The sequence below is a fragment of the Camponotus vicinus genome, unplaced genomic scaffold (assembly GCF_025532165.1).
Source record: "Camponotus vicinus isolate PSW18456_S1 unplaced genomic scaffold, iyCamVici1.0 SCAF_12, whole genome shotgun sequence".
Taxonomy (NCBI): Eukaryota; Metazoa; Arthropoda; class Insecta; order Hymenoptera; family Formicidae; genus Camponotus; species Camponotus vicinus.
Window position 1 is genome coordinate 4,232,636 of NW_028141948.1, and position 23,941 is coordinate 4,256,576.

Consider the following 23,941-nt stretch of genomic DNA (forward strand, 5'->3'; position numbering starts at 1 on the left):
CGCATCTGGTATAAAATATTTTTAAAAACCAGCACACGAATAGATCGCCTCTAGAATAAATATTTTTTAATTACCATAGCGCTCATGTAAACCGCATCTGGTATAAAATATTTTTAAAAACCAGCACACAAATAGATCGCCTCTGGGACAAATATTTTTTAATTACCACAGCGCTCATGCAAACCGTATCTGGTATAAAATATTTTTAAAAACCAGCACACGAATACATCGCCTCTGAGACAAATACTTTTAAAAGCAGTTAGCTCACGAATAAATCGTCTCTGGCACTAACTACTATAAATATATATATATATATATATATATATATATATACAGGGTGTATCTTAAAAAGTTCCCACTAAGCAAATAGCGTTATTCCTGATTAAAAACCGAGTCGAAAAGTCCTGAACCATTTTTTTCCATAATGCTTAATAAAGCAGTAATTAATGAGTAAAGTCGCGCCAATCAGCACCGACCTTTAGCCGGCCGTACGTCAGTGAGCCGCGCGCCTGGTAATGTGCGTGAGCGCTCCGCCGCTACGGCGCTATGCCATGCCATTGCTATCGTGCAATATCCTTACGCGTCGTAATAATGCGAAAAACTTTATTTTGCATTAAAAATATCACATTTCTCCCGTCAGAAGCTCTTTCCTTAAAGAAAATTTCGACAAGGAGTAGAACTATCGTCAGAGAACGTGTACTTACATAAAAAAACCTACAATCTTTTCGCTTACAAATTGTTTTAAAATTGTTTCTTGTAAATTCGAAACTTTGTCCTTTTTACATAAAGAATAAACACATTATCTTTTTCTTACTCTATCTTGATACTTATTCTTAATTGAATTGTATCTTAAATTATCTTTTCAGCAATTCTCCCATAAAATTTGTTCTCTGTTATTACCTATTACAGATGACTTTATTACTTTAAAAATCCATTTCTTAAACAGTTTCTACTGTAAAAAATGTAGGATTATTAAAAAAGTATGTAATATAAAACAGAAAACAAGACAAACTTCCTCGTTATCAACATATGAAGATTTGGATAAGCAAAAAAATAAACTGTCTTGTGTTAATTTTTAAACAATTCATCTTTTCAGAAATCTTTTTAATACTTAAATCTGATTAATTATTTAATGAATCTTCTTGCAAATAGTGTTGTCCAATTACTCTGAAATAATGAATTTTTCCAAATTTATTATAACAATTACATATCCTAGTAAGTTTATGCTCAAAATAAAAGAAAAATATGTAAAATGTTTAAAAAATAGAGAAAAATTCCTTTCTTAATAAAAACAATTATATTTAATAATTAGAGATTTGGCTCAAGTAATCAAAAAATTAAAAAGAAAATGGCATAAGAGCCAACGCGCCGTAGTTGGAGCGCAGAGAAGCAACAACACTTCTTTCTTTTTTCAGTATTAGTTTATTAAAAAACACATTATAATAACAAAAAACGTACGTTTCGGATCATCTTTTGATCCTTCTTCAGCGCGATGTTAACAATATATGTTACAGATAGTGACGCGTTACATTAAACGAATTTGTTCTCGACGCGTAGGTGACGCTAAATTGCGTCCCGCGGAGGTCTAGTAAGCGCTCTGCTTCCAATAGTCAATTAAATATACTATAGTTATGCTATGCGACGTCACAGCACATCAGATTCCGCGTTTTTTACAATTAATAATATAGTATACCGCTGTGCGCCTCATGTCGGTTCGAGATTCAATGACGAACTGACTCAGTTCAATAGGAATTTTTCTCTATTTTTTAAACATTTTACATATTTTTCTTTTATTTTGAGCATAAACTTACTAGGATATGTAATTGTTATAATAAATTTGGAAAAATTCATTATTTCAGAGTAATTGGACAACACTATTTGCAAGAAGATTCATTAAATAATTAATCAGATTTAAGTATTAAAAAGATTTCTGAAAAGATGAATTGTTTAAAAATTAATACAAGACAGTTTATTTTTTTGCTTATCCAAATCTTCATATGTTGATAACGAGGAAGTTTGTCTTGTTTTCTGTTTTATATTACATACTTTTTTAATAATCCTACATTTTTTACAGTAGAAACTGTTTAAGAAATGGATTTTTAAAGTAATAAAGTCATCTGTAATAGGTAATAACAGAGAACAAATTTTATGGGAGAATTGCTGAAAAGATAATTTAAGATACAATTCAATTAAGAATAAGTATCAAGATAGAGTAAGAAAAAGATAATGTGTTTATTCTTTATGTAAAAAGGACAAAGTTTCGAATTTACAAGAAACAATTTTAAAACAATTTGTAAGCGAAAAGATTGTAGGTTTTTTTATGTAAGTACACGTTCTCTGACGATAGTTCTACTCCTTGTCGAAATTTTCTTTAAGGAAAGAGCTTCTGACGGGAGAAATGTGATATTTTTAATGCAAAATAAAGTTTTTCGCATTATTACGACGCGTAAGGATATTGCACGATAGCAATGGCATGGCATAGCGCCGTAGCGGCGGAGCGCTCACGCACATTACCAGGCGCGCGGCTCACTGACGTACGGCCGGCTAAAGGTCGGTGCTGATTGGCGCGACTTTACTCATTAATTACTGCTTTATTAAGCATTATGGAAAAAAATGGTTCAGGACTTTTCGACTCGGTTTTTAATCAGGAATAACGCTATTTGCTTAGTGGGAACTTTTTAAGATACACCCTGTATATATACATATAAAGTATGTTATCTTTGACCATAGAGAGGCAAGCGTTTGGCATTATACTTACACACCATTATATGAGCACTATATATAAAATAAATAAATATGCACTATACATATATATTTTACTTTCATTACTATAATCGACACGTTATAACGCGTTGTAACTTGTAACGGTCGTCACGGTCGACTGTTCTTACGCTGTTTTCTTGTTACGTGTACATACGTAAGCACCGGCAGCGCGACAGCAAGTATCTGTTCGCGCAACAAATATATAATAAAATAATTTTAAATATTACCCGATTTATGTCGTATTTGGTGTCATTTTAATCACAAAAATCTCATTAATTTATTACAAATATTTGTAAATGGATAAAATGCAAAATAAAAGTTTTAGTTTTAATTTTATAAGATGTTTATATGTATAGATAAAGAAAAATCCCCCATGTTGAAGAGTCGCTAAAAGCGAGAGCGAGAACAAATAAGGAGCAAGCGAGATGAATAACATCAAAGAGTTCCGAAGTCTCTCGCGAGGTTCCCTTTATCTATAATCTTTCACGTATTATATATCATCTTACAATTGAAAATAAAACTTTCATAATTCGCATTTTATTACTTTGAAAATAATTTTAATTAATTAATGAGATTTTTGTGATTAAAATGACACCAAATACGACATAAATTGGATAATTTTTAATAAAATATGTTATCAAAAATTTGATCATTTATTTCATTCAAATTGACCGATTTATGTCGTGTTTGGTGTCATTTTAATCGCAAAAATCTCATTAATTCATTGCAATTATTTTCAAATCGAAGAAGTGCGAAATAAAAATTTTAATTTTTACGATATATTTAAATCCCTAACAGTTGTTATAGATAAGGAAAGGTCTCCGATTCGAAATGAGAGCGAGAAGGAGTAAGGAGCAAGCGAGATGACGAGACATGAAAGAGTTCCGAAGTCTCGCTCGCCAGGCTCACTCTTTCTTATCTTCATATGTATACATGTTAAGTTACTGTGGAAAATAAAATTTTTATATTTCGCATTTTTTCGATTTGAAAATAATTGCAATGGATTTATGAGATTTTTGCGATTAAAATGATACCAAACATGAATAAATCGGATCATTTTTAATCAAATTAATTATTAAATTTTAATTATATATTTAATTAAAAATGATCCGATTTATGTCATGTTTGGTGTCATTTTAATCGCAAAAATCTCATCTTCTGAATCGGGAATCGAACCCGAGTCATCGAGTTGAAGGGTCTGAATAGCTCAGTGGTAAGAGCAGTCGCCCGGCAAGCGAAAGACTCGGGTTCGATTCCCGATTCAGCGACTTTCGGCCCGATATTTTTCTCGCCTATAACACTACAGGGGGGAAAAGAGGGATAATAATTAAATAATTTCTCGAATTGAGAATTATTTAAAATTTGCTTGGTATCGTACCAAGAAAATTTGTGCCCCGTGCACACAAATAAGTTTCAACGAGAACTTAATTCTCGTTGAAATTATGCACTACCATCCGCGTTTAGCTCTGATGGCCCGTCTAAATTTAAAGTTTATGTTAAAAAAATCATGTTACTTACACGACATAGCAGTGTACGACACAAGACCATATATCACAGATGATATAATGACCATATGATCACGGCATTCGCGGCCATTTTGTGAACACTTCCGCCAGTTGTCGGGTCTCTTATTATAGGGTCTCTAGTCAATAACAGATTGCAGTTCCATCTATCATACTATCCGTCAACTAATTTTGCTCTGTTTTACTCTTTTGACATCGATTCTGTACGCGCACGCATGTACACTAAACAGTTCGATTAAAAATTTTTTTATACAAGCTTCTGAGATCATTTCTTTTACTTCTGTATTATTCTTTCATGTTATCCCAAGTGAGAGCGCTGTGTCTTTTACACAGACAAACTGCAAAACTTATATATTAAAGCAATATTGTTACGACGTGATGCAAGAAGTCGGTAACACGACTGTAATTAACACAATTATAAGTAACTTTCCTTGGTTTCTTGTATGAAGTTATAGGGCCTGCACTTCGTTATTCTTAGTACTTTAATTGTGGAAAAGGATTTATCGATCTGTGTAGCCAATAAAAAGATTAATGATCGAATTGATTCTTCGCACCTTGTCGGTAAAAAAGTCGACTTTAGGATCCCCTTAAAGCGGATTTTTTTAATTTTATCTTTCATTTACATTTTGTAACATTTCTTTGACTCAACTTTCTATATCATTATTTTAAATACCGGTAATTTATATCATATAATTGTAGAAAATTTTATATTTAAGAGCAAAGATGCGTTTATCTGCAAGATAATTTAATTGGTTTATATATTTCAAAGAAATGTAGTTTTTTTATTCATTTGTTTATAATTATAATTTCCATGCAATATTGTAACTGCATAGTGTAACATGATACATTCATTAACTGTATTACAGCAGTTCCGCGTGAAATCCAATGATTATTTTAATTGAATTCGCTTGGGAAAATTTGTGTGCGAATGCGGTGTAAACGCGTAGTTGCACGACCCAATTTTATAATTAAAGCGAATAGTTAAAAAAACTAGATCTCATACCTTAAAGTTCATTAATGATGATCCAAAGTGCGATGTGAAGTATCTAATCTTATCGATGCGTCAGTTATTCGAAAAGCTTATAAAAAACGAAAAATGTCGTTGATTATGTCGGCTTGAATTAAAGATATTTCCAGTTATACAGGGTGGCTGAAAACTTTTCGCACATCCGAAGTGTAAAGGTAAATTGGCTCAAATTAAGAAGGAAGGTCTTCTGCTGTTTTGCGATATTTGCAATAATTAACGAAAAATTAATTGAAGAAGACCGGCCAGTGCGTTTCTAGCCACGCATTGGCCGATCTTCTTTAATTAATTTTTTGTTAATTAATGCAAATATCGCAAAACAGCAGAAGACCTTCCTTCTTAATTTGAGCCAATTTACCTTTACACTTCGGATGTGTGAAAAGTTTTCAGCCACCCTGTATAGCGGCAGAATAAAATCCGCGAGAACACAAAACGCTGTATTTGCGTCGACTGTTATTATATTTCAGACGAATTGTACAACATTATTCATAAATAATTCATTTTTGAAAAATAATTTAATGTATTTGTATATAAAGTGCCTTAAATTAATTTTTTACTTTTCATAAATAAAAAAAAACTTTATATGACAATGAATTATATTATAGGAATGTATTGGCATACATTGAACAAAGATTCATCAGAAAAGAATTAACTTTATTTAAATTTTACGTGCTAATATATAATTATATATAATATATAATGTAATATATTATATAATACATACTATTAATAAATCTATTAATATATAATTAATAAATATAATTCCCTATAGAAGAATATAATCGATTGAAGAAAATATAACTGATGATTTTTTATTTTCATTTCGATTTTTATGTAAATTCTTTTAAGTAAATGTACAGAATAAGTTACGGTGAGAGAAAATTGTTTGTAACTCTTACGTAATTTATAAAATTAATACTTTTACATTTTCTAAGAGAAAGAGAAAGATTAAATTTTTACGACAGAATCTTATTACTTGACGGATTAATATAAGATTTCGGAATTTTTCAAAAAGTTTGTTTTTCTTTTTGAGTTTTGAATTTTGTTAATTCCTATAATTATATATATATATATATATATATATATATATATATATAAAATGATATTATATTGTACATATATTTATATATAAAAGTAAAATATTTCTCCTTCCAATCTTGTTTGTAAATATTATTTGAATATTAGGTCATTATTTTAAATATTCGTGTAAGTTCATCGCACGGTTGTTCGATCGGATAAGATCGAACCAATGAAAATGGTGTAACCTCATCCAATTTTAGCGTTGCAAAAAGAGATCATATATATTTGAAAAGATGATATCTCAAGTAACGAGAATAAAGCGTCTTAAGAAAATAGGAGAGAATATATTTAATCTCAAAAATTAATATTCTTTTCATGATATATATTTTACAATTTTTATGTTTTTAGAATAGAAAAAAAATTAGTAAAAATCTCATCTCCCTCGTGTTCTAAAAATTTTTATTTTTTATTATGTTATTGAATCCATCACATTAGAAAACTATTATTGCATTTATTATAATTGTTAATCTTAATAAGTTTATATTGTATAATCAAAGAAAGAGAGAGAGAGAGAGAGAGAGAGAGAGAGAGAGAGAGAGAACGAGAAAGAGAAAAGAATAAATTAAAAATAAGATTAAGTGGATCGAAAGGATAAAAATAAGTTAATTACTAAAAAAATCTATAGCATGTGCATAGTAAAAAGAATATTATTTATACCAAAATTATTATTGCATTTAATTTTGTTATTTTTTTGAATTTTTTATTGTAATTTCTACATTTTCAAATATTTATTTTCATATGTATTTTAATAATTAAAGAGAATGCTAATTTATAAAATGTAGGGAAATGTTTAACTAACAGAGCGTGGTTGAGTGCAACGAATTATACATGTCTTTATTATAGATTAATACATAAAAGTGACTGAGTCTAAAAAGGCTGTGCACATGGAGAGTTATACAACGAAAAAGAACATAAAATAAACAGTACTAAGAACAATAAGAAGGTTTGGGACTTTCTATGCGTTGCCATCTGTACTTAATTACTCGGCTATCCCTAATGAAGGGCCTTAGTGGCGCTAACTTTAAAATAGACAAGCGATTATCCAACATAAATAATCTTGTGGAAAAACTCAATTCGATTTTGCGTGATGTTAAAAATAATCTAATATAGACAGATCTTCTTTTGCAGTAGAATTATTGTATGTTTAATCAGTGGATATTCTTTTAGTCAACTCGTTTGCCGAATTTTGTAATCGAGTTTTTATGAACTATTAAATTTAGCAACCATATGGAAAAAAGCTTATCATTAGTTGTGACTTTTTTAATTATTTGCATATTTTTTATTATATTGCTATATATCTCAATTGTTATATATCTTTGCAATTAAGTCTTAAATTAATTGAAATTTATACACTCTTGATATTTACTCTTTTTAAATATATTAGTTTATGAAGAATTTTTTATTTAGACTTTAGTTAATTATTAAACAACTATTATTTTTGATATTTGAGCTAAAAAATATCGATCTCTTTGATTAATATAATTATGCATTTAATTAAAAAAAACATTTGTTGGGATACTTTAAACGATGAGATATTATATAATGAAGTGACAAACGCACCAAAAGATATAAAATGTGGTAGTAAGGTAGCGAGATGGGAAATCGATCGTATGTACGTGAAGAAAATTGGATGGCACGTCGCGCCGTAAAACAAATGGATGTCGTGGCTGGGCCCTGTGATTAGCTATCAAGCTTCGGACAATATCAGGAAATTAAGCTTTTCAGCCAATCAAGCTTTTAGTTACTGCCGAGGGTGAAAAGGATGAACCATAGTACTTCCGCTTTGTATATATGCGGTGTGTACGGAGGAATTGTCTGTGAGGCGATCTCTAATTATCTGGAACACCAAAATTATAAACAGACGACTTATTATCAATAAATCTTTCTGTAAATATATATTAAATATATATTAAATGTATAATGTAATTCAGACAGACAAGAGTGGAATGTATGAAAAATGCAGATATCTATTGTAGTATCTTCTTTTACTTAATGTATACAATGTTTATGCATATGCAATAATAATTTCATTATCTCTATATATTTACAGAATAATATATATCCCCACACAGCACGAATGGCTATTTGCCGACTGATAGTCGACACTTTTTAGTCAACTTGAAGTCGTCTTTTTAAGTCGACGTTTAGTTAACTATTTCTAGTATGGTTTATTGTCGACTTTAACTATCGACTATGAGTCGACTTAAGGTCGACCATTTTCAGAAAATTAAAAGTTGCCTTTCGGCAAAGCGAAAAGTCGATTAAATTAGGCATTTTCAATTAAATTAGGCATTTTCAAAGACTTGATTGATTTAATTTCATTATTCTTTAATTGTATGATATGTAACAATATTATATAATTAAAGTATTTGCACCAGGGAGCCGATTTTCCTGAGCAATGCAGCAGTTCAAAAAAGAATTTGTTTTCTATTTCTCAAAGTCTATATTCAGCATTTGTTATTTTGTAAAACATTTTTTGTAACTCAAATTTTGTTTTTTTTAGTTTTTAAGAGGACTGTTTAATTTGAGTTTTATTTCATATTAATACAGTGATTTTTTGCTGATTTGTTGCTATTGAAAGATGTTAAAAAATTTTGCTAAAATTTAGTGGCCCGTTTTTTTGTGTGTGAGTGTATATTCATTAAGTAGCTACCAAAGATATTCAATGGATAAATAGAAATATTTATATAGTTCCACGAGCTTCACGCCTCGCCGCTAGGTGGCGAAAAGGAAAACGCCTAACTCGAAAATGGGATTTATCTAACAAGGGAAGTGTCACAACTGTCCGGAACCGATTTGATTCTCCTTCAAATATGTTGTTAAATACACAAATCTAAAAGACACGTATTTTTTTATATGTGCGGATTTTGAGTTTTAAGGGGTGAAACACCCCTTTGAAGAAAAACGGTATTTTTCTTTAGGATCGAATATCTGCTAAACTATAACAGGTAAAGAAAAAAAACGTGCAACAAATTTTAATGGCTTGAAGAGTACTTTAAAGTTATATGAACAAAAATTTTTTATTTTTATTTTTATTTTTTTAAACCCCCCACCACTTAATTTTTTTTTTCAAAATTAAAATTTTTTTACCTAATTTAAAGCTTATTTTTTTCCAAATTCAACCATGTGTAATAAAGTTATGTTACGAAATATCATTTTCGAAAATTAGTTATAAACGCTCCCGTATATACGCTCATCCGTGCTATGTGCGTAAGTAATTACCGTCGAACAATAAGATATATAAAAAATGTTGATGTATAATTTTTATTTATGTTTTCTATGTATTTATAAGTGCGTATTGTGTATATTTAGATTTTTAAAAAGATTTTTAAATATTATTAATAAGAATTTTTTTAAATATACCCCCAGCTCTCTTATTATTTCTTTAATATTTAATTTCTTCTATGAAAATTAAAAACAATTTTTTTCTAAATTTATCTACCTATAATAAAATTATTTTACAATTGAATCTTGCGAATACATGTTGCAATAAACAAATTTTATATCTTACGTTAAATGAATAAGATAAGATTATATGTACGTGTTCCAGATAAGATTATATATACGTGTTCCAGATAAGTTATAATTTTTACAATTGAATCTTTGCGAATAAATACATGTCGCAATATTTGGCATAAACAAATTTATATCTTACATTAAAATGAATCATAAGATTATGTGTTTACGTGTTTCTGATAAGTTAATATAAATTGTTCATGTAGCAGCATAATTCTCACAGTCAGTGTAGTCTTTTCGTTGTAATAATATCTGTGTAAACTGTTTTTCTATTGCAATAGAAAGCACAATTTAACATCTTTGAATATGATTATCCGCTTAACGTTGTTAGACTTTTATTGGTATCAATAAATTCAATATATCTAACAGAAACGCCAGTAACTGAAGCAGAAGTGGAATTAAAGGAAAACATAAAAAAAATATTGCTGGATGGTGTTTTTCATTATAATGGGTTGGAAGTAACGGAAGAAATATATCTCGATTATGAAGAACCTTATAAATTACATAGTTTTGAAATAATTGAAGATGACGAAGAAGCATGGAATGAAGATAATTTAAATTCTCATCCTCATTGTTCAAATGATGATACAAATTTTGATAGTTCTTATAAAAGACGAGCTGTTGAATATTGGCGACATCGGGACACTGATGAAAATGACAAAAAAAGGAATCGTCCTCTAAAAGTAGTACAAAGTAAATTTAGAAGAGTTTCATCTGAACGTCAGTTAAGGCGATGGGAAGAACAAATACAATCAGGTGGAAGTCGTATAGAAAAATTATCTTACATCTCCAAATTTACACATGATAAATTTACTGCAGCTGTTGAATCAGGATTCATGGTTCATGATATTGATCTAAAAAGATGGGCTTTACAAGCTCAAGAAGAAATAGGAAATTTAAATCCTATATTTAAGGCATCTCACAGTTGGATAGCAAGATTCAAGAAGTCTCACCGAATTGTTTCAAGAAAAGTTACGAAGTTTGTCACTAGAAGAACATTAGAAGATTCTGTTGATTTGCAACAATCAGCTGATAATTTTCTGGAAACAGTAAAACCTCTTATTGAACAGTTTGGATCTGAAAATATTTACAATTCAGATCAAAGTGGTTTCCAATTGGAAATTCATTCTGGAAGATCATTGTCTAACCAGGGAGAAAAGAAAATAGAACGTGTCGTGCAATCCATATCATCAACAACCCATTCATATACGATACAACCAATAATATCTTGTAATGGCAATTTGTTGTCACCTTTATTTATTGTATTAAAAGAAGCTAATGGTAAATTTGGACCAAGAGTAGAAGAAAATTTATTTAAACCAGAAAATGTTATTGTAAAAGCATCGAAATCTGGTAAAATGACATCAGGTATTTCCCTTTTATAATTAAAATTTCTTTCTTTAACAAACTTATTTCATTTAACAATTTAATAAGAGTCATAAAAAACTATTAAATTAACATTTATATTTTTTACAGATCATTTTAGAAGAAGCTGTGGTTAGAAGAAGCTTATTTTGCAAACATTGGTCCTAATAGCGTTCTTCTTATCGATTCATGGACTGGACATTGCCCCAATACTATTTCGGATTTAACACCTCCAGGAACACTTTACTACACTACACTACACTACAACACTATACTACACTATTACTACTATGATAATACCGAAAGGAACTACAGGAAAAATACAACCATTAGATGTTTATGGATTCAGAATTTGGAAAAATTTTGCTAAAAGATTTTCAGATACGGTTTTACTGTTGGAAAGTAATATAAATTTACATGAACGAAATAATATAATAAAATTACAATCTTTGATACATAATCAATTGTCATCCCCACGATATCAAAACTTATTTAAATATTCGTGGTTTAAAAGTGGTTATACGAATGAAAGACCAGACGAATTTGAAAATCCAGTACACTTTAGTTTTGACGAAACTTCAACAAAATGTCATATCGAAGGTTGCAATAATATAGCAGTAGTAAGATGTTCTTGGTGCAAGAAGTCATTATGCTTGAAACATTTTTTTGTCGAATATCATTATTGTAATGTGTATAATGAGTGAATAATATAAAATGCAAATATATTTTTGTTAATCTAAATATGTACAATACGCACTTATAAATACATAGAAAACATAAATAAAAATTATACATCAACATTTTTTATATATCTTATTGTTCGACGGTAATTACTTACGCACATAGCACGGATGAGCGTATATACGGGAGCGTTTATAACTAATTTTCGAAAATGATATTTCGTAACATAACTTTATTACACATGGTTGAATTTGGAAAAAAATAAGCTTTAAATTAGGTAAAAAAATTTTAATTTTGAAAAAAAAAATTAAGTGGTGGGGGGGTTTAAAAAAATAAAAATAAAAATAAAAAATTTTTGTTCATATAACTTTAAAGTACTCTTCAAGCCATTAAAATTTGTTGCACGTTTTTTTTCTTTACCTGTTATAGTTTAGCAGATATTCGATCCTAAAGAAAAATACCGTTTTTCTTCAAAGGGGTGTTTCACCCCTTAAAACTCAAAATCCGCACATATAAAAAAATACGTGTCTTTTAGATTTGTGTATTTAACAACATATTTGAAGGAGAATCAAATCGGTTCCGGACAGTTGTGACACTTCCCTTGTAAGACAGTAATATAAGACTGCGACACAGTTCTCACGAATCATGGCTTATCGGTCAAAGAGCGCTATTATATAGCCACATCTTCTCTAGCTTTTGCAAGGAGCTTCAGAGCTCCATGTGATTAACCGCTGACGGTTAATTTTTTTAAATTCTATCTTATATGTATCAATATACAGAACATTAAATCGATCAAGTTTTTGAGAAATGACATTAAAATAAAAATTTAATAGTTAATGGTATGACATTAAATTGACTGAAAATTGACTTATAATCGCCATAAAGACTTCTAAGTCGACTTTATTAGCTGACTGACAGTCGACTATAGTCGAGTCATTTGTTGGCTGTTAGTCGACTTTAAGTTGACATTCAGTCTGACTTTGAAGTCGACTTTAGACTTTTTCTGCCGACTGACAGTCATCTAACAGTCGATTTGGTGCTGTTTGGATCGAGTTTTATAAAGATGCTTTTCGGTAAATATTAGAGATAATAACAAATTTCTTCTTTTTATATTTTAAAGTTTTTAAATTTGAGATTTTGTCATAAGATAAACAAGGGTTCGCTCTGTCAACCTGTTTTTTCTTTAAATAAAACTATATATACTTTTTTAAATACAAATCGATTCTCTTTTATATTCTACGTGTAAAAGTATTGCTCGAAAAGTATACATATCTTACGAGATATTTTGTATTTTATATCAGAAAATACATATAGATACATATATACACGGTGAGTCATTTTAATCTATAATCCCAATTATCTCGTTGGCAAAGCATGACAGAGAAAAAATTTTCCCACAAAAGTTGTTTGTTTCTTTGGGGGCCATAAGATGGTACCATTGGTTTGACCTTAAAGAGTCATTTGAAGGTCACGTGAAGGTCACTTCAATTTTTTTAAATGGAACACTCTATATATTTTTGCACATTCTTGTAGCTTATCTCGATAGCTTTCCAAAACACTATAATTAAGTACCTTTTCGTTAAATACTTTTTGAGTTATGAAGCTTGAAATAATTTCTTAATTTTACATAAACCGTAAAATATCTTGTAAAATATTCATTTTTCGATTATCTTACCTTAATACTTTTACGTACAAAATAATGAAAGGAATCAATTGGTGTAAAGAAAACACATAGTTGTTTTGAAGAAAAAATATGTAATTTGCAATTAACAATTCCATATTTTTTCTTAAAAACAACTATGTTTTCTTTACACCAATTGATTCCTCTCATTATTTTGTACATAAAAGTATTAAGGTATGATAATCGATAAATGAATATTTTACAAGATATTTTACGATTTATATAAATTAAGAAATTATTTCAAGCCTCATAACTCAAAAAGTACTTAACGAAAAGGTACTTAATTATAGTGTTTTGGAAAGCTATCGAGATAAGCTATAAGAATGTGCAAAAATATATAGGGTGTTCCATTTAAAAAAATTGAAGTGACCTTCACATGACCTTCAAATGACTCTTCAAGGTCAAACCAATGGTACCATGTTATGGCCCTCAAAGAAACAAACAACTTTTGTGGGAAAATTTTTTCTCTGTCATGCTTTGCCAACGAGATAATTGGGATTATAGATTAAAATGACTCACCGTGTATATACATATATATACAGGGTGAGCCATTTTAATTAACGCACGCAATTATTTCGGAAACAAAGCATTTTAGAGAAAAATGTTTCAGACAAAAGTTGTTTGGTTTCGAGGGGGCCATAAGATGGTATCATTGGTTTGACCTTGAAGAGTTATTTGAAAGTCACATGAAGGTCACCTTCAATTTCTTAAATAGAACCTACTATTTGTCATTGCATATTCTTGTAGCTTATCTCGATAGCTTTCCAAAACACTATAATTAAGTACCTTTTCGTTAAGTACTTTTTGAGTTATGAGGCTTGAAATAATTTCTTAATTTTACATAAACCGTAAAATATCTTGTAAAATATTCATTTTTCGATTATCTTACCTTAATACTTTTACGTACAAAATAATGAGAGGAATCAACTGGTGTAAAAAAAACACATAGTTGTTTTGAAGAAAAAATATGTAATTTGCAATTAACAATTCCATATTTTTTCTTAAAAACAACTATATGTTTTCTTTACACCAATTGATTCCTCTCATTATTTTGTACATAAAAGTATTAAGGTAAGATAATCGAAAAATGAATATTTTACAAGATATTTTACGGTTTATGTAAAATTAAGAAATTATTTCAAGCCTCATAACTCAAAAAGTACTTAACAAAAAAGTACTTAATTATAGTGTTTTGGAAAGCTCTCGAGATAAGCTACAAGAATATGCAATGACAAATAGTAGGTTCCATTTAAGAAATTGAAGGTGACCTTCATGTGACCTTCAAATAACTCTTCAAGGTCAAACCAATGGTACCATCTTATGTCCCCCTCGAAACCATACAACTTTTGTCTGAAACATTTTTCTCTAAAATGCTTTGTTTTCGAAATAATTGCGTGCGTTAATTAAAATGGCTCACCCTGTATATACATACATATATATATATCTTATACATATATATCTTATACACACATATATATATATATATATATATATATATATATATTGTGTTTGATAATCTGGAATTTAAGGAAAAACGTTAACCTCTCTCTCTCTCTCTCTGAAAGAAAATATAAATATTATTAATATAATATTACTTACAATTAGTCATAAATCTTTAAAATGTCTTGTATGCATACATATGTACAGAATATCTCATAAGGTGTACCAAAGGCGAATGGCAATGAAATGATAAGTCATGATACGTGAGATCAAATTTTTTTCGTGACACTCATCTCTGTGCACGATCTAGCGTGAAATACGCGCTCATTCGCCAATCATTTTTAATTAATATTTCAATAATTATTGCGAAAATTATTGCAAAATGGTAAAAGATTTTTCTGTTTAATTTACTGCGTTTTATCCGCTCACGAGCATTTTAATCTTCATAAGATACTTTGTATATGCATATACAGGATGGACCATTTAAGTTGATAATGCAAAATATCTCAAAAACGAAGCGTTGAAGAAAGAAATGGTGTCATTGGTTTGACCTTGAAAAGTCGTTTGAAGGTCACGTGAAGGTCATCTTCAATTTTTTAAATGGAATCCCCTATTTTTTATTACTTATTCTTGTAGCTTATCTCGAGAGCTTTCCAAAACACTATAATTAAGTTAGTTGTCATTAAGTACTTTCCGAGTTATGAGGCTTGAAATCATTTCTTAATTTTACATAAACAATAAAAAATATCTAGTAAAATATTCATTTTTCGATTATCTTATCTTAATACTTTTCTGTACAAAATAATGAGAGGAATCAATTGGTGTAAAGAAAACACATAGTTATATTTAAGAAAAAATATGTAATTTGAAATTAACAATTAAAGATAATCGAAAAATGAATATTTTACGGTTAATGTAAAATTAAGAAATGATTTCAAGCCTCATAACTCGGAAAGTACTTAATGAAAACTAACTTAATTATAGTGTTTTGGAAAGCTCTTAAGATAAGCTGCAAGAATATGTAATAAAAAGTAGGCAGTTCCGTTTAAAAAATTGAAGGTGACCTTCACGTGACCTTCAAACGACTTTCCAAGGTCAAACCAATGACACCATTTTATGGCCCCCTTAAAGTCAATTAACTTTTATTTAAAACATTTCTTTCTTCAACGCTTTGTTTTTGAGATATTTCGCATTATCAACTTAAATGGTCCACTCTGTATAGAGAAAAATATATCAATTTTTAATTTTTATCGTTTCCCATGATGATAAAAATTTTTACAATATTTTTACATATTTTTATATATATTAAGCGCATTTTTTAATACACAAAATATTAATAAAAACTATTGTTTATAGTATATTATCATTCATTTTATATATCGCAGATTATAATTATTGTTTGTGGTTACATGTCACTTACGTTTTCAAATATATATGGTCCTCTCTCTCTATTCACTCTTTTTTTCGATATATTATAATTATATAGCGTTAAATTAGACTACAATGAAAAGAATATGATTATCATTTGATTATGAAGCGTAACAATAGAAGTAACAATGCATGAATATCTTGCAGATTACTTAAATACAAATTAGGGCAAATTACTTCACCGAACTATTAAAGAGAACACAAAGGAACGAGTGACCTGGCTTTTTCATCTCTATTGTTCTTGCGATTCGTTGCAATACGAGTTGCAGTATGAGAGGAGGATCTCTAAGCTATTTAAAAAGTTCCTTTCTACTGGTCCTTGACGAAAGCATTTTTAATTGGAGTCCTAAGTGCCTACGGGCCACAATGTATACCACAATGTATACGTCTACATACTAATACAAGTACGTGACCAACAAACTGTTATAAAATGTTTTTATCACAGGACACAAAAATATTTATTAGAATTTTAATAATCGAACTTATTTTGGCACAATTACTGTAATTTTAAAATTCTTTGTACGCGGTATGTTTGTGATCTAAATGTTAACATATACATACAATTATTTTTTCTCTTTTATATATAGTAGATTGTATAGTAGCAGAGTCACTATATTTTCAAGTCATTACTGAAGAAGTTCTATGTAAGATGCGAGATGTCAAAATTACTTTTATTTTTTCGGTTTTCAATGAATGAGAATGTTGAATCTATTTATATAATGCATATTGACATATATTTTTTTTTGACATTATAAGATTGATTTTCTCTCAATTGTAAAGTTGCAAATTATCCCGAAATCGAGTTATCTTAAGTTATTTCTCTTACTCTCTGGAAAGAATGAATTTTAATCTTATGTATTATATATTATCGAATTCAGCTCGGTTTTATCTAATATTGAAAATCAGAAACCAAGTTTTTTTATCAAAATGTCACTTTGTTTCTTTGCCTTCTATCTTTATTTCATGCTTGTTTAGGTGAAAAACTTAAATTCAAATTTAGAGACAATTTCTCTAAAATATGTAGCTCATGCGATACGCGCGCGCTCCGATTACAGTAAGATATTGATCGGTTCCCAAGCAACAATTTTATATAATTTGGACATAATGTCTATTTAATCACTTTCAAGATGAATTGGACATATAACATAAGACTCTGCTCACATATATACACATAAAAATCACTCGAAAAAGTATAAAAATAACATTATTAATTCTTCAATTTTCAAAGTGTTTTTTCTTAAAAACAAATCAATGTATATACGAAGAAGCTTTATTTTTCGATATATTTTTGCATATAACTCTTTTCTTTAGTTCTCTTTTCTTTACAGCACTCTATATAACATACACTATATGTCAAGGAAAGCTTTTATGCGAAATGAAATTGTCCCTCTATTATCTTGTTTATTAATTGTAATGGACTGGTGAAGATCTTAACTTGATTGAACTATATTAAGTAGACATTAAGTAGACATTGTACATTATACTGATATCAATGCTATCGTATATTGATACACAATACACACATTCGCAATCATAATTAGCAATAGCACACTTACATTTGCAATCATAATCAGAATAGTAATTATTCTCGAGCTTTTGCAATCTTGATCATATTCGTACTTTTGCTCTTATTCGATCTTATGATAAACCTGCATAAAAGGGAACTTCACTCTATGACTTTGACCTTGATATATGTTGTCGAAGTCATCCTTCTGAATGATATTCAAAAGGTTTTAGCCGTCGGTCGTTGTTTATTAAAAAGTTATTAACGAAGAAAGTTTAAGGAATAGAACATAATTTTACGACACGATGTATGTTTAAGAAGAAATATATGTGATAGAATTGTACTTTGTAGGGTGAAGCGATATCTTCTGGAAATGGAGTATGTACATTTTACTTTAACTCTTGCAAAGAGTGAACTTCGTTTCACCTTGCAAAGTACACGCATGTATACAGTGGGTTCCGTCTCACCTAAGGGGGGCTCCACTTCCGAAAGATATAACCTAACTCAAGCCTATTTCTGATTTATACCAAATTTTAATTGTAAAAAAATAGGTTTGGGCTAGGTTATATCTTTCGGAAGTGGAGCCCCCCGCAGGGGGTGCGGAATTCATTATATCCATGCGTGTACTTTGCAAAATGAAGCGAAATTCATTCTCTGCGAGAGTCAAAGTAAAATGTACATGCGTGGACGCAGTAGGTTCCGTCCCTTTGCGGGAGACTCCACTTCCGAAAGATGTAATCTAATTCAAACCCATTTCTGATTTAAACAAAATAACTCGAAAACTACTCAATGAAAAAATATTTTATTATAGTGTTTTGGAAAGCTCTTGAGATAAACTATAAGAGTAAGTAATAAAAAATAGAGGATTACGTTTAAAAAATTAAAGGTGACCTTCATATGATCTTTAAATAATTATCCAAGGTCAAACCAATGGCATCATCTTATGTCCCTCTTCGAGACAAACAACTTTTGTTTGAAACATTTTTTCCAATATTTTTTACTTTAAGAAATATTCAGCTGCATCACTTAAAATGAAACACCCTATATATACAGGGTGTCGCAGACCATCCGTATCAGCTAAATATCTCAAAAGCTGAGCGCGGCAGACAAAAGTTGTAAGGTTTCAAGTAACGCATTATATGGCGATATCAGGATGACCTTGAAGAGTGTTGTCAAGGTCACGTAAAGGTCACGTTGAATTCTGTAAATGGAAACCCCAATTTTTTATTACATATTCTTGTAACTTATCTCGAGAGCTTTCCAAAGCACTATAATTAAGTTAGTTTTCATTAAGTACTTTCCAAGTTATGAGGCTTGAAATCATTTCTTAATTTTACAAAAACTATAAAATATCTTGTAAAATATTCATTTTTCGATTATCTTACCTTAATACTTTTATGCACAAAATAATGAGAGGAATCAATTGGTGTAAAGAAAACATATAGTTGTTTCGAAGAAAAAATATGTAATTGTTAATTGCAAATTAACCCTTGCCGCGCGCCGACAAAATGCCTAACACACTGGATCATGCGATAGCTCGAACGGCCGAGCGCTTCTCTCTCTCTCTCTCTCCACAAACACACACACACACACACACACACACACACACACACACACACACAAACACACACGTAGATACATATTCGTTCGATTTTATTTAATATTATTATATAATTTATTTATTTTATAATTTCTATTATTGCGAAAATCGTAAAATGCTATGGGACTTGTTTCTTTAATTTACTGCGCTCCTCACAAGCGCTTATACAGGGTGATTCTGAACAAACGTTTGTCTAAAATATCAAATTTTTGAATGAATTCTAAAACGATTTTTCCTCTTGCAAAATTTTGCCCGGAGCTTAGTTTTTAAACTATAAAGGAAAATAGTTAACTACTTATGGAACGAGTATAAGAGGTAGGCAGGGACGACGCGATATCGGCGATTACGTGGGGCACTCGCCGCGATCAGGTGATTGCTATTCGCGATGACTGTAACAATCAGTGTATGTGTGAGAATGTGTACGCACACACATAACTTTCTACAAATTACAATTTATGCACGACGTTTGTTAAATCGATATAATCAAAAGCTAACAATATAAAATGTTTTATGCAAATTGATGTAATGTCGTAAAATTTATAAATAATATAAATATTTTCATAATACATTCTTTGTCTCAAAAGCATCGAAATGATAGATTTATATCGATAATATAATAGGTTTCATCGTCCATTTCCAGACGCAACCATAATATATATTTTTTTCGTCTCTCCGATATATGCAAATGAGATATTTGTACTGAGGCGTCTTTTTCTAACGATATTCATTGGAATATCGTGATCAGATATGATAAATGTAAGATGTATGAATAATTTATCACTTTGGAAAAGGCAATTTACTTTCTGCTATAATTTTAAAAAAATGTTGCTTTGTACATTTCACATTATTGAAATATTTTTCCTTACAAGGATTTCCTTCTAAGGCTATAGTTTATAGTAGTGTAGGGAAAGCCGCAGCATAAATTTCACAGCATATGCTATCAAGTTGAAGCTTTTCAAATATTATATTATTTGCAGGCAACGGCAATGAAAGTAATTTTTTTTTAGGCACCAATAGACCACACAGCCGGGTAGGCTATCGTACATTCGAAGCTTGGTGTTATCAAAAAAAATCGCCAGCGATCAGTATAATTTGCTCCAATAATTTGTTAGCTTTTGTCGCTATATGACATTCTATAATTATATAAGAATTATCGCAATATATAGCACACTTTCAAAATAAGAATCCTCTTATAACGTGTAAAAATCGGTTCAATGATTCATTTTATCTGGATTTTTATTCTTATCAAATATGCCTTTTAGTTGAGGCAGTGTCTTTATGATCTCTGAATTAAATTTCGCTTCCAGAATGCACATGCAAATCGTATCTGATGTAAAACATTTTTGAAAGTAACCAGCACACAAATTAAGATCGCTTCTCGAATTTTTTTTGAATAACCAACATACAAATTAGATCAACTCTAGATTTTTTTGAATAACCAGCACACGAATTAAATCGCCTCTGGATTTTTTTTAAACCAGCACACAAATTAGATCGCCTCTGGATTTTTTTTCAATAACCAGCACACGAATTAAATCGCCTCTGGATTTTGTTTTTAATAATCAGCTCATGAATAGATCGCCTCTGAAATAAATATTTTAAATAACCAAAGCGCACATGCAAACCGCATCTGATATGAAATATTTCTAAAAATAACCAGCCTACGAATAAATTGCCTCTGGATTTTTTTGAATAACCAGCACACGAATTAAATCGCCTCTGGATTTTTTTTAAACCAGCACACAAATTAGATCGCCTCTGGATTTTTTTTCAATAACCAGCACACGAATTAAATCGCTTCTGGGTTTTTTTAAACCAGCACACGAATTAGATCGCCTCTGGATTTTTGTTTAATAATCAGCTCACGAATAGATCGCCTCTGAAATAAATATTTTAATAACCAGAGCGCACATGCAAACCACATCTGATATGAAATATTTCTAAAAACAACCAGCACACGAATTAAATCACCTCTGGATTTTTTTTGAATAACCAGCACACGAATTAGATCGTCTCAGGATTTTTTTTAATAATCAGCTCACGAATAGATCGCCTCTGAAATAAATATTTTAATAACCAGAGCGCACATGCAAACCGCATCTGGTATGAAATATTTCTAAAAACCACCAGTCCATGAATAAATCGCCTCTGGGATAAATATTTTTTAAAAAGTATTTTTTAATTAATAATTAGAGCGCACATGCAAACCGCATCTGGTAAAATATATAATCTGTACGTGTATATATACAGGGTGGGCCATTTTAATCTATGCACCCAAATTTCTTTGTACCTAAGACAGATACGGAAAAATGATTCAGACAAAAGTTTTATGGTTTCGAGGGGGCCATAAGATGGTATCATTGGTTTGACCTTGAAGAGTTATTTGAAGGTCACATGAAGGTCACCTTTAATTTCTTAAATGGAACCTACTATTTGTCATTGCATATTCTTGTAGCTTATCTCGAGAGCTTTCCAAAACACTATAATTAAGTACTTTTTTGTTAAGTACTTTTTGAGTTATGAGGCTTGAAATAATTTCTTAATTTTACATAAACCGTAAAATATCTTGTAAAATATTCATTTTTCGATTATCTTACCTTAATACTTTTATGTACAAAATAATGAGAGGAATCAATTGGTGTAAAGAAAACACATAGTTGTTTTTAAGAAAAAATATGGAATTGTTAATTGCAAATTACATATTTTTTCTTCGAAACAACTATGTGTTTTCTTTACACCAATTGATTCCTCTCATTATTTTGTACATAAAACTATTAAGGTAAAGTAATCGAAAAATGAATATTTTACAAGATATTTTACGGTTTATGTAAAATTAAGAAATTATTTCAAGCCTCATAACTCAAAAAGTACTTAACGAAAATGTACTTAATTATAGTGTTTTGGAAAGCTCTCGAGATGAGCTACAAGAATGTATAAAAATATATAGGATGTTCCATTTAAAAAAATTGAAGTGACCTTCACGTGACCTTCAAATGACTCTTCAAGGTCAAACCAATGATACCATCTTATGGCCCCCTCGAAACCATACAACTTTTGTCTAAAACATTTTTCTCTATCTTGCTTATTTTTCGAGTTATTTGGCTGCCTAAGTTAAAATGGGTCACCCTATATATATATATATATATATATATATATATATATATATATATATATATATATATATATATACAGGATGTCCCTGAGCATGAGCTCACGCACTTGTGAGGCGGTAGAGCGCAGTAAATTAAATAAAGAAATCCTATTCCATGTAACGATTTTTGTAATAATAATAGAAATATTAATTATTGAAAGTTCATCACAGTTACTTTCAAGGTCAATTTCAAGATTGACAGAGGCACTTTCAGAAAGAACGTTTGATACAAAAGTTTCTTATTTTTTCACGTACAATTCGAATCTGTAATAAAAAGTACCATATTCCCCTAAAAAAATTCAACTTCTGATCCGAATGGCGTATTTCCGGTCGGAATCAAAAGTTGAAAATATCACTATTTCATAGAGCGTACCCGATTTACTTAAAAATTGTTCGCGATTTTTGACAAAAGCCATTTATTTTCATTTTAAAAGGGGTGTACGGGTGGTCTGGGACCACAGACTTCTATATATACTAAACTGCTAACTCCTTATATATAAGACGGCTTCGATTTTATGTACAAATCACAGATAGGTGTATGAAGGTATTCTATTCTGCGCATGCGCTCTGCGATAACGCATGTTTATATGTATATACATACGCAAGCTAGGTTAAGTATATGATATATATCTATATCGATGGTATCTGCGCATGTGCAGAATAAGTCACGTTAGTACATAAAATGTGAGGACATTTTATATAAGCAAAATATGGGGAGTTAGCAGTCTAGTTATATTAGAAGTCTGTGACTGGGACACCCTGTATATATACATATATGTGTGTGTGTGTGTGGGTGTGAGTGTGGATGTGTGTATGTATGGACGTATGTATGTATAAAAGTGATGCGAGAGTTACATGAGGAAGCGAGGTAATAAGAACGAGTGAAATAAAAATAAGAGCGAACGAGATAGAAATAGCACGAGCAACGAGGATTCGAGCTCGAGAATCGGATCTTTCTTTCACATTATTATTTTCCTCTCGCTCTCTCTCTCGCATCTATTACTGTCTCGCTCGCTCCTATTATTGTCTCGCTCGCATTTATTACTGTCTCACTCGCTCTCGATTCTTGGGTCCGCTTATCTTTTCGAACCGTCTATCACGATTGTCAAGTGTGACCGAGAAAGCAAGACCATGAGTAGAGAGCGAGCGAGATGACCTATCATCAAAGAGTTCCGAAGTCTCTTA

General features: G+C 30.2%; 1 protein-coding gene and 1 pseudogene across 2 annotated transcripts in view; both read left to right on the forward strand.

Annotated features, from left to right (window-relative positions):
• The window catches only part of LOC145962956 (uncharacterized), a 176,882-nt gene that overhangs the window by 63,155 nt on the left and 89,786 nt on the right, over nt 1–23,941 (forward strand). The window lies entirely within an intron of this gene.
• LOC145962989 (uncharacterized) lies at nt 10,668–11,984 on the forward strand (annotated as a pseudogene).